Raw genomic sequence first — 16,369 nt, forward strand, 5'->3', positions numbered from 1 at the left:
GCGGGCCCGCTCGCGCCTCACGCTTCACGAGCGATTGCCTGTGATTGGCTGGAGCCGGCCCTCGGTCCCGCCCTTGGAGCGGGGGTGGGTAGGGGAGGGAGAGGGCGGGCGCGCGCGACCGGCTCGCGGCCCCTCCGGGCTTCTGTGGCTGGTGCGCGCGCGCGAGGGGAGCGCGAGGCGCTCGCCCGCGGGGCGGGGACTGAGCCTGAGGGGAGCGTGAGGGAAGGTGAGAGAGAGAGAGGGAGAGAGATGGAAGGAAGGAACGAAAAAAGGGAGGGAGGGAGGGAGAGAGGGGACACCTCACAGTCCTCTGTGCCGTGGAGCTGCCGCCGCTGGGTCCGCGGTGATGCGCTACTGGATGTAGCCGGCACCCCCACAGGCAGGGCTGGCTTTGCTTAGGGCTGCACAACGCGCCGGTGTTATTCACTCCGTGACGTGACACCAAAATATTTGGGAAATCTCCGTACGGTGCGAAGCGGGTCGCGGCAACCAGCAATACGCTTATTTAAAATCCGCTCCTTACTGGAAGTTACCGAGTTCCTTAGTTACTGTGTGATGGCTGGATCATGCCTGCATGGAAAACTGGTCTCTCGTGGCTCGGGAGAGGATTACGCCTGAGCAGAAGGGTAAAGCTACGGGAACAAGAATGATGTCTGCCCGCAGTGCTTCCGAGCTGAGTTACTTATAGTTTTGGCATTGGAAATACGGTTTCGTGTTTCGGGAAACGCCAGCATCTGCCTTGCGGTGCAGCCCCCGAATGTGGGAGCGCTGATGCCACAGCCCGCTGGAGGAACCGCGGCTTTCCCGCCCCTCCAGCGGAGCGGGTGCGATTGTCGCCCAATATCTTACATCACCTGTCATAAATGAGCAGTAAAGCAATAAATCCCTTCAAGCCTTGAACTACCTCTGCACTTCCCTGATTTTTTTTTTTTTTTTCCTCCTTTGGCTGTTCACCTTTGATGGTCTTTTTCTGTATATGAGAGAGTTGCGGACTTTTGTAATAAAATTTGCCGTTATTTTGGTGATCATTGTTAAAGCTGGGGATTGCTGGGTTGTGAGGGAGTTCCTGATAGGCTCCTTCCCTCATCCTTCCCCAAACTATTTCACCGCACGGGCTGCTCTCTCATTTTGTTGCATGCTACACTTCCGCACTCTAGTGCTGGAAAACCCCCAAGGAGCCTATGGACTTTCTAGGAAGTGACAGGAAAGCTCCAGAACTGGCTTTGGAACAGGCTTTGTGCTGGCAAAGCACCTTCAGCACAACCAAAGCTATTTTGGTTGAGGCATACCAGACCCTAGTTAAGAGGAAGAGTGATGTGTGAGTTAGAGAAGCCAAACTGGGACAGAAGAGACAGAGATTTCTTTTCTCTTTATACCTCAGCTCTTTGTTTATGAAATAAAACCATTCTCTGAGGCACAGATTAGGATGCTGAAGAGGACATATGCAGTTACTGCTGGAGATGGCTACTCAGGACTGCAGAGAAGTCCTTTCATTTTCAGTACCCTGCTCAAGTACCTGTCAACAGTACTGATGTTAAATAGCTAAACAGAAAAAAACGTGGGAAGAAGTGATGAAAAGAGCAAAAATATTTGCCTTACACACAGGCCCTTCTGTTTCCAAGTGCTCAAACTTCACACTGGTTTGTCATGATAGCATTAATAAGAGGACTTGGGTTTTTCCCCTAATTAGAGTTATTTGACTAATTTTTTTCTAGATTGCTATCAGTGTAGAAAGAAAAGACAGTAAAATCAGATAAAATAAACATTTGTTTTTCCTGGATATAGATAAATCTACCCACTTTTATTAATAAGGCAAGAAAGGTCCATTTTGTTGCTACTTCCATTTCACTGACAGTTGTCCAAAAGCTTTGCTTCAAAACCTCCAGTAATCTCTTCCAATGTATCAGAGAATTTAAAAGGCGATAGGAGAATTATGAACTATTTTTATAACCTTTTTATTACAACACGCCTTTTCTTAGTGTAAGTTTAGCTTGGGTTTCAGTCCTTTAATGGTTTCCATTTTGATAAGTATCCTGGATCCATGTGAAGGCCACATGCGTGCTCCCTTTAGACGTTTGCTCTGCTCATGACACCATTTATTGGTTTCATGCTTTCTTAGCAGTGAGCAACTCACAGCCATTCATTGTTGATTTTGCAAAAAGGGTGTAACTCACTTGAAAACAATTCACTGTGTTTTCCAGCAAACATGGTCTCTCTCCTGAGGAGCCACAAGAGTGGACAGCACAATAAAGGCAAGAACAAAATACTCCTAAGAGAACTTGTGATCTGCATAAGGTGAATAATCATAAGGGACTGCAGGTTTAGTTGATATGAAGGCAAATATGTTGATATGAAGCCAATGTTACTTGCCAAAATTATTTTTGTTTCATTATGCCTAAAAGTAAATATTGGTTATTGCTTAAGATTGTGCTCATGTTTACATTGTGGGTAGGAGTTCTTTTAGCCACGGTACCCTGCATTGTGCATTTCAAGTGTGGTTGGCTGGAGTGGGCAGGAAGCAATGTGGCACAGGCTTGCTCTGACTGAAATCCTAGGCAGCAGTGCCAGAGATATGAAGTCCATGGTCTGAGAGCATGATTCAAAACTCAGCAGCGTATGTGGAAAGATAGGAAAAGAAATCTGCTCTTATCTGCTCCTATTTTCTGCTGTTATCCAAGAACTTCCCCAGTTTGGCTCAAAGCATTGAGGAGGAGCAATGCATCAGAAATTTATACTGCTCTTCTTCATGCAGTATGCATTGAACAGATAAACAGAATGAGATACTCTCCTTAGAGAGCTACTAAGATGTACTTGTCGTAAGTTTTAAATCCACATTCCACATTCAAAACAGTTGGGAAAAAAGGAAAAAAAAACCCATTTCTTCTACTTATATGTGCAATATTTTTCTGCTCCTGAGGAGGAATCACTTACAGTTAAGTAATGCCTGTAATAAAATTTAACAAAACTAAGGCTTCTGCTAACTTAGAATCTATTGAAACCTAAAAGGCATCAGGAAAAAAAAACCTTAAAGAAGAGAATTAAGTACTGAATTAGTGGCTCAGAAGCTCCAAGACTGACTGACTAATTAAAGTCCTGAACTTGGGTTTGTGAAGCCTGATTATGTACGTTCTCAGCAGCAAGTGATGTCAGTTTCCATTGTTGTTAGGACCAGTGCAATATCCTATTCCATGGATTAGTCAATCAACCAGCCATCTTCTTCGTAATGGATTAGTCAATCAACCAGCCATCTTCTTCATCATGAGAAAAGGCAAATGTGTCTTCATGATCCTTATGTTGCATTTTACACCATAGCAACCAAGCTGCATTAGCACACTTTTGTAGCAGATGTGGCTTCTGTATTTATGTTCAACTTTTGCCTCAATCTCATAGGTTAATTTGATGTAGCACCTAATAAGTGAGACCTATTAAGAGAATAATTCCTCAGTTGCCTGTATCTCCTGGATAACCTGGCTTTAAAGCCTGTGAAGGAAGTAACTGAGATAAGGAAGGTTAGGCTACAGACAAACACATAATGACTAATTCTGCTCTAAGCAAGGTACAAGCTGGACTAAGCTCCCCTCTCCTTGTGTGAGCAGAACCTTGAGACTTTGTATGACCTCTGCTGTAAGCAGGGAGGGAGACAAAATTGCTTGTCACAGAAATCTCCTTCCTCTCAGACAGAAAACACATTTTTTTTCTCTGTAATTTATCTTGCCTTCAACTCCACACCATGACCATGTAATCTGTTACTTCAGTGGCTGAACAGAATATAATGGTCAGTGAATCCACTACGTCCTTTGAAGTAATGGAGACACTTCTACAAGTCTTGAAGAAAATTTATAAAATTTATATTTTTCGTTGCCTGTGAATGCAGCCTTAATCATATATTCAATCAGGAGATAGTCAATCATATCTCTTGTCTATGATGGTATAATATGAGCCTTTTGTTAATTTATTAGTTTGTGTAATTCAGTAAAGCTTATTGGAATAGTTTTTCCCATTTTTCTGTAAAACTCATATACCTGCAGCAAAGGGAACTACTGTTGAATTGATGCAATTTTATGTGATTTTATTCACACCAATTGCATTGCTACAGGAGATATTTCTTATTGCTCACAAAAAAGCTAAGTCTACAATTCTGACTCAAAGCACTCAACTTTCTTTCACAAGTCTCCCTCTTTTATTCCAAGCAGCAGCAGATTTTACTGACAAGATCAAATGCCATCTAAGGGCAGATCTGCTGCATGGCATAGAGAGAATGACAGAGTGCAGATACTTCTTTCAGCTGAAAAGTTTGCAGACATCAAAATAGTAGTTGTTGATAAATTGTTGATTCTTTATGGACCAGTAGCAGGTTGATACTGAGTTTGTAAATTCCCTTTCTGAAGCTAAGCTGAGCCCAAGACTTAGACAGGGCAACTGTGCAGTTGTTCCAGTCTGGGTGAGAGTTTGGGGTGGTCCTTGAGTCCCTCTGCCTCTTGGCTTACCTCCTCAGTGCACTGCTCAGAAGGGAGCATTTTGCCAGAGCAAATTACTCCCAGACTAGTCCTACATTCAGGTTGCACTTGGAGTAGGGAGGCTGCTTTTGTTTTTCAATTCCTTGATTCTACGTCTGGTAAAACACTTGCTGAATTTTAAACAAAAATGAAGGCTGCTGTTTCTTATTCCCTGAATCAACAGCCAAAAAAAAAATTCTACTTTGAAAGACAGGGATTCGGAAGGTTTGCAGGTTTGTAGTTGTGTTAGACACCCAGGTAAGATGCAGCTGCAAGACAGAGGCTGCACAGCTGTCCCCCTTTCCTCGTCCTCAGTGATAGGAAGGGTGATGGGATAGTGGCAGGCAATCATGTCCTAGATTTGTGTCTCCAGCAAAAATACTGCATGGAAAAGTAGGCAGTAAGCAGTCTAAGGAGAATAGGGGAGCATGATATTTCACCCAAAGCCCCTTTGCTTGTCCCTTCCCAAAAGAATTTGCATCTTCTGTGCTTTGATGCTGTGGGACAAAGAACTTCAGGACTAAATTTGAGACAATCATAGGTTGTTTTATTTTCCTGCTGTGTTTTTTAGTTTCCGGCACCAAATATTAGCAAAAATCCAAGGTGCAACTTTGACCCTTGTAGTATACCTGCCAGAGCACACAGGGTTAAGGAGGGTAAAGGGGAGGGATTTACCCTAGGCTCTGCTCGGTATTTGTGTCTCCTGTGAATGCAAGGGGTGTGTTTCACCAGAAAGCAGCCTTAGCAAAAGGATAATATGCTCATTCATTTGCTATGTTGGTCTAAGGTAACCACAGAGACCTAGAGCTTGTACAGTGCCAGGTACTCCAAGCAGTACACTAAGATAACATTACCTGGCCCTGGTCCCAGAGAATGACTTTTCCCAGAGTCAAAATGACTAAGCCTTTATTATATTACAAGATACTTAATTTCTTACTGTGCACTAATTTGGGCTTATTGAAGAAATATATCTGGGAAACTTTCTTAGGACCTCAGATTTAAAAACCCAGTAGTAATAAGCTAAATATTTTCTTATATCTTTTAACAACTGTAGCCTTGAAAGTCCTGGTTGTGACAACACCAGCTTCAGATGTAGCTGCAACCCACAGAACAATACATCATGACGTGAGTATCACTGTTAAATACAGGCTCTCCAACATCTGCTTTACTTTTGGACGAGAGTCAAACTCTTCCATTGCTCTATCCCAGCACCGCCCCCTCCCCCCTCCACGATCCCAACAGAGTTCAAGAGTGCAGCCATGAAACCTTTGTCAAACCAGATTCTTGCAGCAACCTCCCTCCCCAGCCTGAGGACTGCACAGAAATCCCCTTGCGAGGGAGTCCCTCCCAGCCTATGCTCAAAGAAGAAGAGTTGCTATAGTAACCAGTTCTCTACCTGCACAGAAGTGGCTCTCTCTAGCCTCTTAATCTTCTCTGGTTTTATTAGTTCTGAGCGAGAAGCAGCTCGTCAGGTCAGGGCTGTGCTTGGTTCTGCAGGCTGGAGGAATGCATGGAAGGCACTGGAGGGGGCAGGGGGTCCTCGCCCATCAGGTGGTTGTTGCTAACTTTGCCTCCTGAAGAATGTCCTGTGTGAGGGTTGCCAGCACTGTCCTTTTGTGACAGATCCACATGAGCTGCAGAGGGTCAGGCACCTTTGCTTCCCCTTTCTGCCCCAGCTTGTGATGGAACCCTACTGCTATCTTGTCCAAGAACACACCTGCAACTTGCCATCTGTGGCCTTCCTTCCACATCCTCTGCAGCTTCACTGGGATAAATTTCAGTGGAAAAAAGAAACTGAATGCAGTTTCTTTTCTTTGATAGCACGTTTTTGCAACTCTTCCTAAGGTTAAAAATTACCGGAAAACACTGAAAAAGTTCTAAACTTTACTAAAGTATATATTTTCCAATACGTCTGCTAATGGCCAGGCATTAGACTAATAGTTTTCTGCATTATGAATTCCATTGTGGAATTGTATAGGTGGGAGCCAAACAAACCTGCTGTAAGGAATAACATTCCAGACCCATCTCTAGTTCTTGTCTGTGCAACAGGGACAAATTGTCTGCACAAGGTCCCCTGACAACAAGTGGACTCAGGAGGGTATGATGTGGTGACTAGGGAGGGAGAAAAAAGCCACAGAATTAACTACTGTAGATGTAGTTGTGGCCACTAATAAAAGGCTGCAGAGAATCATGTAGGACAGAGCAAGTAGTGCACGATAACAAGGCACCAGGCACTGTCACTGCTTGTGTTAAATGCTCAGTCTGTGTGCTGTGAAGGACCCAAAAGCATTGACTGGACGCTGGGACAGACTAGGCAGGAACAAGCCAACTAGAAGACTTCCTTCTTATGTTCATGTTGCTGCCATTACCATGATAGTAAATGGTCTATATTTAAGTACAACACAATAAAGATTCCAGAAGACACCCACATCAATATGTTATTTGAACAACAGACAGTAGTAAAATAGAAATGTGCATACATTTCTGAAACATTTCAAAATTTATTATTAATCCAAATAATGAGGTAAGTCACAGACTAATCTAAGAATGATTTGGACTTCTAAAATACCTTTTTTCCCTCTCTATTTTTGCTTGTTATGCAACAATTCGCTATGCTAAGCATGCATAGCAATGGACTAATAGCAAGCTGAAAGAACTGATTTGTGATGGAACTTGCAGCTCCAGTACTGCTGGTTATTCAAGCATGGTGCAGTTTCCTCCCTATGTTAGGATGTAAAAAGGTGGATTCCAGATATGGTTTCCAGACACCATAGTTTTGACTCAGGTGCTGATTATACTTAAGCCATTAGCATCACTTTTATGGCATCCTGGCAGCTTCACATTTAAGACAAAGCATGGTTTCTAGCTGGTTATTTCCTCATGGGCCATTAAACCTCTAGCAGTCAGCATAAGGAGGTGACTGAGGGAAGTTTTGGAATCTTTGGGCAGCCAAGCCTGCAGCAATGGCAGCAGTGGAACTCTACCTGAGGCAAGACACGTGTTCTAGGCAAGAGCTTCACCTATTCACCTCACTCAGACCCATTCGTTCCTTGCCAGTGATAACAATTAGCACTCTGAGGTTAAAGAGAGGTCATGGAGTTAGAAAATTATTCCAAATAGACACAGTGTGATTATCATGGAGAACTGACTGCCAAAGACTGGTCACTGGACTTGGAGCACACACGTGGAGGGCAGACAGGGTAAACACAGGAGGGTCACCAGAACAAAGAGATTTGAGAGGCTGGCCGTGTTCTTCCTCACACACATGCACACACATTGATTTTCAAATGCTCTAGCCTGAAACATAGAAAACTACAGGTCTTGTCTGTTTTACAGTTTCTTAGCCTATCTGATGAGATTTAAGTCATATTGCTATTTATAGGAGGAAAAACATCACTCTAAATGTTCTGTGCTGATTTATATATATATATATGTATAAATGCTCTCAAAAGATCAAATAACATTTTTGAAGTCCTCTGACCTAGTATCTTTGACTAACAATATCTTGTTACTGTACAGGTCTTTAGAGTTTCAATAATCTTTAAATTGCTATATTGGCATAAAATGAGTGGAGTGGATTTTTGTGTGAAACACTCAGAATCACACAGATGAATGGGCTTCCTTCAGAAACAGTCACTGATAATGCCTGGGAGGTGAGGGTAACTTTATAGACAGCCAGAGTGATTTTGTGATATGCCTAAACTACTTAAATGTCACAGCTGTAGACCGGTTTTTGACCCCAGAATTAAGTTGACTGTTAATTATTACTAGAATAGTGTTGTGCACTACAGAGCTTTTTAATGTGAAATTTTGTAAGTAACTAATTTAATCCTAATTTGTTTCCATTGTGAAACACTCATTATAACAATTACTCATGATAACTAGAAAATCCTGGTCACCAAGAAATTAATCCAGATTAAAACCCTCTGAAAACAGAATGAAACCCACTGCCTCTTTAAACAGAGCACATAGTACTCAGTTACAGGTATTTAACAGATTTATTAAATGCTACATGATAGAATTAACTTCCCCTTTCCATTCTGATGATAACACGTGCCAACTGAATCTACAAATCCGGTTTGTTATGTATTAACCAGTCATCTGGGAATCTGATTGAGTAACACAGCAGTTGTTGCAATACCAAGACTGCCATATAAATCATGCCTGAGTCCTAAGTCAATATTGGTTCAAATATTGATTCCTATGAGAGATAGAGCTGCAGTTGAAGAGGTTACAGGTGCTGACTGAACCACTTCAGAGAGGACTGCTCCCTCCATGCTCATTTGAGATCAACATCAAAGTGCTCACTTCAGTTTGAATTCATGAGAACAGAGCATTTGCCTTCACTTTTGATACTGACACTCTCTATCAGAACCTAGTTTTGATGTACTAAAATCAAAGGTATCACATCATGTTTAAGTACTAAGTTATTCAGTTATTTACACTCCAGAGAGATGTAACATCTGGGCAGAGGAGAATGAGACACAATAAGTTATTTATGGGGCACTAAAAGCAGGAAGGGAGTGGGACATGCAGGTACTTTTTCCTGCTTATAGATTCCTGCTTATATATTTTACTACACAAAAATAAATAAACAAGCAGAAAAAGGTGTGAAGGAAACACTGAACATCAAAATGAAAAACTGTCTTCAACACTTTGGAAAATAGGAGTCTCTCATCAGTTGGAGGAAGCTCCAAGCAATTGGAAGGGAAAAGGAATGCAGCACCCACTGGTTTTTACTCTTAGAGGTATTGTGAGGCACATCTACACAGGCAATCTCCTCTTCCATTGCAATACAGCAATTTCCCTCACTTAGCCCAACTGTTCTTCTGAGCAGGAAAAGCTGGATACATTCATAGTTAGATCCTTCTGGATACATTTCACAGAGAGCTAAACGAGAATGAGTTTCTCCATTCTCTTGGGCACTGCTGTCTTGGCAGGTCCTTAGGCAGCAGTTAGAGAAAAGAGCGTGTATATTCCATTCCAACCAGTCTGAATCAGTGGACTACGAGTAACATAAGCCAAGTGCTCTAAATCTTCATGCTCTGTAATTGCAGTATTGACTAAACCAGTTGCTAAGAAAAGGATTTATACCACAAAAATGAAGATCCTCTTTTGAGCAATTTAAGATAAGTACATTTACATGAAAACAGCTCAACCTGGCCTACTTCTATCTCTTAGAATAGCTCATTGTTTCTACTATTTAAAGGCACACAAAATAAATCTATGCATTATCTTGGCTTTCAGACTAACACTATTTTCTTAATAATATTTGTAACAACTATTTTGGAATCAATGCTTAGAGCATCACACCACATGAGACATTATTTAAATCATAACATTTGGAAATAAATAATACCTAACTAGTCACCGAATTCAAACTAATTAAAATAATAGCATATCCTCAGCTGGAAGAGACCCATGAGAATCATAAAATCCAACTTCTGACTGCATGCAGATCAAACTTAAAAAAGGCTGAACAATTTAAGCATGTTGCCCAAATGCTTCTTGAATAGTGACAGGCTTGGTGCCATGACCACTTCTCTGGGAACCCTGTTCCAATGCTTGAGCACCCTTTCAATGAAGAACTTTTTTCTAATATCTAACTAGCCCAATAAAACATTCTCTAGGTGCTATCTTTACTGTGATATGCTTTCTACAATTCCACAGCACATAGCAGAAAATTGTTCCTTGAACTCTGTGCATACTCTCCTTGCCATGAACACATCCCGTGCATGCCAAACTGAATACTTTTGGCCTGCAGTATCTGCTGTGGTTGAGCCTCCCTATGCTCCATGGAATGAAGAACAGAGCAAATTCAGCTATCCCTCCATTCCTTCTAATTGCCAATAGTTGTAATACAAAATCCCTACATGTATCATTCCTCAGCACATTGTGCAATTTTAAACCCTTTCCTTACAAATGTAGTTAGCAGATTGCTCTGAACTGCACAATCAGTTCCTTTGTCCACTGGTTGACAAACTACTGAAGTGTTAAGGATCATTTTTGCTATTGCAATCCAGGTTCTGCAACCGAAACAAACATGGTGGTTCCCAGCTCGTTGTAGCCATATTTCTTTTCCCCTATGTCAGTTGCAGGAATTCAGTTTGACAATCCTCTTCAAAATGAGTTTCCTTTTTGGATAGGATTTGGCCAGATGGAGGTCTGCCTTAGCTTCTCTTCAAACTTTGACATGGGCTTGGCAAATCCACCACCTTGGAAGAGAAAAGGACCTCCAGCAGCATATGGGACCTCTCTGTTGTGAATTCCAGTAGGACATTAGGGATCTCAGCTATACAGCTCATCAAAACATGTCATGCCTCACAGCCAGACATCTGATGATGCATAGAATGATTCATTGCTGCATCTGGGAAGAAGGATGAGAGTGACCACAGCACTTGCACCTCTGCATATCACTGTGGGATCTGTGCCCCAGGGCCTGGGAAAGCTTGTGCTGCCATTTGGAGGAATGCCAGCAGCAGATTCAGCGGCAGCTTGGAGAACCAAAGCTGTGTGGTACCCAACAGCATCACAGTTACATTAGACAGATGCTGAAACAACTGATTTAGGAACTAAGTTCAAGAAGTGCTGCTCTGGACCCAATGTGCACCTTTTCTGCTGAGAAAAAAAGATCTTCTGAGCTACTTTGCAGTTTATCAGCACCACATGGGAGCAGAGAAAGTATTGTAAGCAAAGTGTGATTGATTGTTATGTTATTTCCTCTCCCCCCTTCTCTAGTGCTGGGTTCAAGCAGGCAATTTTGTACCAGTGACACAGCCATTACTTTAGGTAGAGGATTTTCTCCCAGCTTCTCAACAACAGCATAAAAGATTAGCATGCTTTCTGGGCATGCAAAGTATCAAAATACTCTATCTTAGCAATTGGCTCTGCTATGAGAAATAATTCTAGCTCATCAACCATTTAAAGCAAAAATTACTGTATTTCCAGGTTTGCACAATATCAGGAAAAAATCCGACTTAATTTTTACTCCAAGCGCAATATCTGTAAGATTCCTGTCACTTGGAGGTTTTAGGACTGTCTAACAGATAATTCAAATAAGAATAAGCTCTTCCAAACATAAGTCCTTAATTTGTTTTCTTATTCCTGCAAATAGATTTTCCCACGCATTGTTTTGCAAGGCTCTTTGAAACCTGCATTTATGCTAAATGAAGAGCTAGTGGATAAGATTTTTTTTCTTTGTGAAATAATGAAAAAGCCTATTTAAACCTTTGTAAGAGGTTTCCTTCTTCCACGTGTGCATGCCAAGGCTATGGCTGCCAAGGCTATTGCTAAGAAAGGTTTGAGTCAGGGATGGATAACTTGCTTAGCACACTGACAGGGTATGCAGGATGTCAGTAAAATACTCCCCATGCAGAATGTTTGAACTGTGCATCTATCCTCTTGTGACTAGAAAATTGTACAAGAGGACAATTCCCCTCCTCCTGGAGGTTCATTGTTGAGAACATGATGACAAAACCACAGCCATGTAGTGTGTCAACACAAGAGCAGAACCAGGCCACCTCTTCTTCCCTGTTATTAACCTATTTGGCTTGGGACATCCTATATTTGTCTTTAGAAGGACACCGGTGTCCCCTTACCTACCTGGTCATTGCTGTTCCCTGGCACAGCCCCAGCAGTCCTGTTATCCCAAGGTGAGAGGCAGAGGTGCAGCACTGATGGCACCAGCTGGGTCAGGCCATTCTGGCACTTGTGCATGACCAGTTTGTCAATGCAGCCTGCTGCCAATCCTGCCTCTTGCTGTCCTTCAAAATCACTCCTTGTGGCTGCATGGCTGCATGCCACAGTAAGACACTGCTCAGTTAAAGTTCAAACTGAATTTGTAGCCAAAAAAAACAATTCCTGGTCCCTTCCTGTCCTGGATTAGAATGACTTCAAAACAAATAGGGTGACCTCAAAAAACAAAAATAGAAGTGCTCTGCAGTCATCACCTGCCTTCCTAGAAAACCCAGTTTCCATCATTTGTACCTACTGGCAAGCCTCACAGGAGCTTCAGTTTTGTATGGCTACACATCCCAGCAAGCCAGCCCTGAAGTGAATGACTTGCTCCTGCAATGTTCTGTCCCCCCCACTGAAACCTGCAGGGGTCTGTTAGACCTATTTTTCCCTGTTGAAAAACCATCCATCTTCATGTAAACTTGGTAGAGTCACAACCTGAAAAGAATTTTTTTTCTTAATAGGTTTTTCATTCACACTTTTATTGGGATCTACATCTTCCTCTCACAGTGCAGAATGACTTGGGTCTTAGGATCTCCCCATGGATTTTATTACACCAAGGGTGGGATTTCACTACAGACACCTGTGTCTTGGCTCAGCCCAAACTCCTGTGTGCAGTCAACAGCACCAAGGGCAAGGTTCACTTAATCCTGAAAATTCTTCAAACAACTACTAGTTTCTTTCCTTTGGCCATAAAAGGAACCCAGACTGGCTAGCTTGGTGTACATCTCTACTTTGCAGATATCTAGAATACTGATGTACACTATGGAAAATTACTCTGAAATTATCCTCCTGATTACAGTCTCACTGTTCACACAAATGAAGGGAAAGCTAAGCAAGCCAGAACACTCTTTTTTTCCAGCAGGAGGGCCAAACTTCCTTTTGGTTTGTAACCTTTGCAGCAAGGTTTCTTTCTTTTAAAGGGGAAACATACGAAGTTAGAGACACCTAAATTCTGTATAGTCCTCAACACCTTGGGTGAGACAATCTCTGTTATGTCCTTAAAGAGCATTTGCACTCCTGAGAAAAGCAAAATGCTTGCACAAGGATCAGTCCATATGTTTTCTCAGTTCTGGCCCTTACAGGGGCTTTTTGGTCAGACACATAATTTGTCTTCTTTGGTTTCAAACTTGGCAACTTGTTTGTGATATGGCCCCCTGGAAATGCCAGAAGACTGTCATGCACACACAGATGAAGAAGTAGCAATATTTAGCTGTGTAAAGTCTACCATGTCTTAATGGCAAAAGCAAGCTAGGACAGAAGGGAGCTGGTGCAGATTTGCACTGGGAGGATGGGAATGTGTGTTGGCCTGCTGGGAAGAGGGCAGAGGGCCTGTTTTTAGAGGATGGCCAGGATTAAGTAGACCAGGTTGTTTGGGGAGGGATGAAAGTGTCTGTGTCTCCTTGTTTATTCAGAAAAGAGCTAGAGAAGTATCAGCATCAGCACAAAGATTGAGCACACGTGCTGCAAAGGTAGAAAGGATGGTATTTTCTGGTTTAGCCTAGTTGTTGCTTTTGGCTGATAACCAGTAAAAATAAAACTTTACTGTCATTATTACCACATTTGAGAGATCAGTGTGAAGGACAATCCTGCCACCAGATAGAGAGTAACACAGGAGAGAATCTAATAGCTCTCTCCTATCCTTTTCTCTTAGACTGTGCTAAAATGATAACACTTCCTTATCTGCAAACTAACAATAGCTCTGCAGCAGCATAGGAAAGTTAAACAAGCCTTGAGTCAAGGGGATGTAGAGATTACCCCTAGGCACTGAATAAAGCTCTAGACCACATATTCTTCTGGGGAAAAAATCAACCTGCAAAAGGAACAAGTTTTGAGGTGTTACTCACTTAAAACTCTAGTCCTGTGGCTCATCATGTTCCACCTTCAAATATCTCCCCCAGGTGCTGTCCACAGGCTAGCAAAATCACAGACATGAAGTTTTTTGCCTTTAGATCAGAGTGTATCCCCTGTCAATAGCAGATAATGCTCTAGCAGTGGATTTCATCAGTGCAATAACAAAAATAGGAAAGAAATCCTGACATTGAGCCAGCCATCAATAGGCAGGCACAGCATGGTGATTGAACTAACGTGCCCCCAGGAATTGTCCTGCTATGGAGAGGTTTCCTGCACATGGCAGGGCAGGGAAGAAGTAAGCTGGGAAATTCCTGCTCTTTTATTTATGTTCAGAATCAGGTAGTTTGCAGCCAAATGCTAAATTCTTTCAAAGCATTCTTAAAGGAAAGACAGAAATGTAGCTTGGAGCATGTTGTTTCCTTGCTAGAACTGCATTAACTCTGAATAATTCCATTGCACTGCACCCTGCTAAGCAGAATAGAATCTCTCTACTTAGAGAGCTTTTGTGCTGCTAGTTACTGAAGTCACAGACAATATATTTTGCATTGTACTTTTATGATTCTCCTCCCATGCTACATCAACTTACTTAAAATACTACAGACTTCTGAAGAGGAGTTCGTTCCAAGATGTACTTTTTAAATGTTCTTAGCTTTCCTCTCTGTAAAGCGTGTGGTGTGCTCTTCCACACCCACCCTTTGGCCTTGAGAAGCCAGTCCCTCAACAAACCATGCCACGCTCTGTTTGTTTTAGTAATTCTTACCCAAGGTCTTTATCTTTGAATCCTGTTCGTGCAGCTTTGGACAAGATTCAGTGCTTGGAGGGCAGGGTGAGCGAGGTGGGAAAGATTTTTTAGTGCCTTTAGTATTTAATATGTTATCTCGCCTGTGACTATTAAGTAGATGATTTACAAGCTTGTTGACACTGAGATGGTGTGAGTTTCTGCCCCTTACAGTAGATGCAAACACAACTTGAAAGAGCAGCTATAGGAGGGGGTAAGGGCTACAGAGAAGTACAGTTTCCAGCCTGTGCACAAAGCACCCAGGAAGTCTTTGGAGAAAACACTGTAGTAGGTAGCCTACTGCAAGCCCTTCACCTGCTCCTGGCTGGTCTGTTCACAACAGCAGCACACTAAAATCACATCCATCTTCTCTTGCAGCTGCAAATTCACAGCTTACAGTGCTACTCCACACAGCAAATTTATTAATTAGAATTGTGTGTCAGTCCCTGACCAGGACACACTTTCTGAGGCCAGGCTGTTGCAGCCTGAGCAGCATGAGCTGCTGCTGTGGGAGCTTAGCAGCACAGTGCAGGAATGCTTGGAATGTTGCAGTCAGCAGGTACTTCAGAGATCCTTTTCTAGGAAATGCCTGCACTTCTCATAGAAGTAGTCTCCCAGCCCACTGCCCCTCTGAGACAGTAACAGTGGGCTCCCTCTTCTCCCCTCCAAGCATCACACAAATCAAAATGTTCTCTCCAGCTCCAGCGTTAACCCCAGTTCCCCTTTGTGAGGCAAAATCATCATTAGAAATGAAAATTACACAAATCAGCAACATACCGGTGTCTTTCCAAACATGCTGTGGGTCTGGATACAACCTTGGAAGGCAGGCTGCTTTTAGAGAGTGATCCCCTCCATAGCTGTGGGGCCAAATGCTTGCAATCAATTCAACAGCTTCCAACAGCTAGAAAAACAAGTTGCTCATTTGCCTGTTTCAAGCAAGAAATGCTATCATAGTTTTAAAGACCAGCTCTGCTTTTGTAATAATCTTTCCTATGCTGTCTCCATCTTCCCCCTACCTATCCAACACTGAAACACCTTGCAGACACTATGAGTTAAATTTTCTGACAAGCACTTCTCTGATTTTCCATCTTTTAAACTTCCCACCTCTGCAAACTAGTGCTTGGTAAAAGACCTTTGTCCCTACCACACTGATCACTAGCCCAGCATATCAAGGACTTGCTCTCCAGTGTCTAGGGCTGTTGTGGGAAAGGAGATACAGTATGGAGACCTCTTTAATACATCCTAAAACCACTTCCTGAACTATTCTAACTGTGAAATACCTCTGTACATTGGATTAATTATTATAATTTCTGAATAGATAAAATGACTGTCAAGAAACATCTTTTGCTCATTTATAATTGGTTAAGAAACTTCACTTCTAGAAGGGAAGGATGTAAATCACTGTATCTGGCACTCAAATTGACAGGAAGGGTAGAGGTGTCAAATTGAGGGGAAATGAAAGCAGGGATAATTACCAACTTAGCAGTGCAAACCTCTGGAAAAACAC

At 42.3% G+C, this 16,369-nt stretch overlaps 1 long non-coding RNA gene across 1 annotated transcript; it reads left to right on the forward strand.

The window, feature by feature from the left end:
• LOC115495490 (uncharacterized) lies at nucleotides 1-15,321 on the forward strand. Its single transcript, XR_012056281.1, has 3 exons — nucleotides 1-2,295; nucleotides 5,551-5,621; nucleotides 10,643-15,321. It is a non-coding gene; the product is annotated as an uncharacterized lncRNA (long non-coding RNA).
• Nucleotides 15,322-16,369: the final 1,048 nt, after the last annotated feature.

Source organism: Taeniopygia guttata, chromosome 5 (assembly GCF_048771995.1).
Source record: "Taeniopygia guttata chromosome 5, bTaeGut7.mat, whole genome shotgun sequence".
Taxonomy (NCBI): Eukaryota; Metazoa; Chordata; class Aves; order Passeriformes; family Estrildidae; genus Taeniopygia; species Taeniopygia guttata.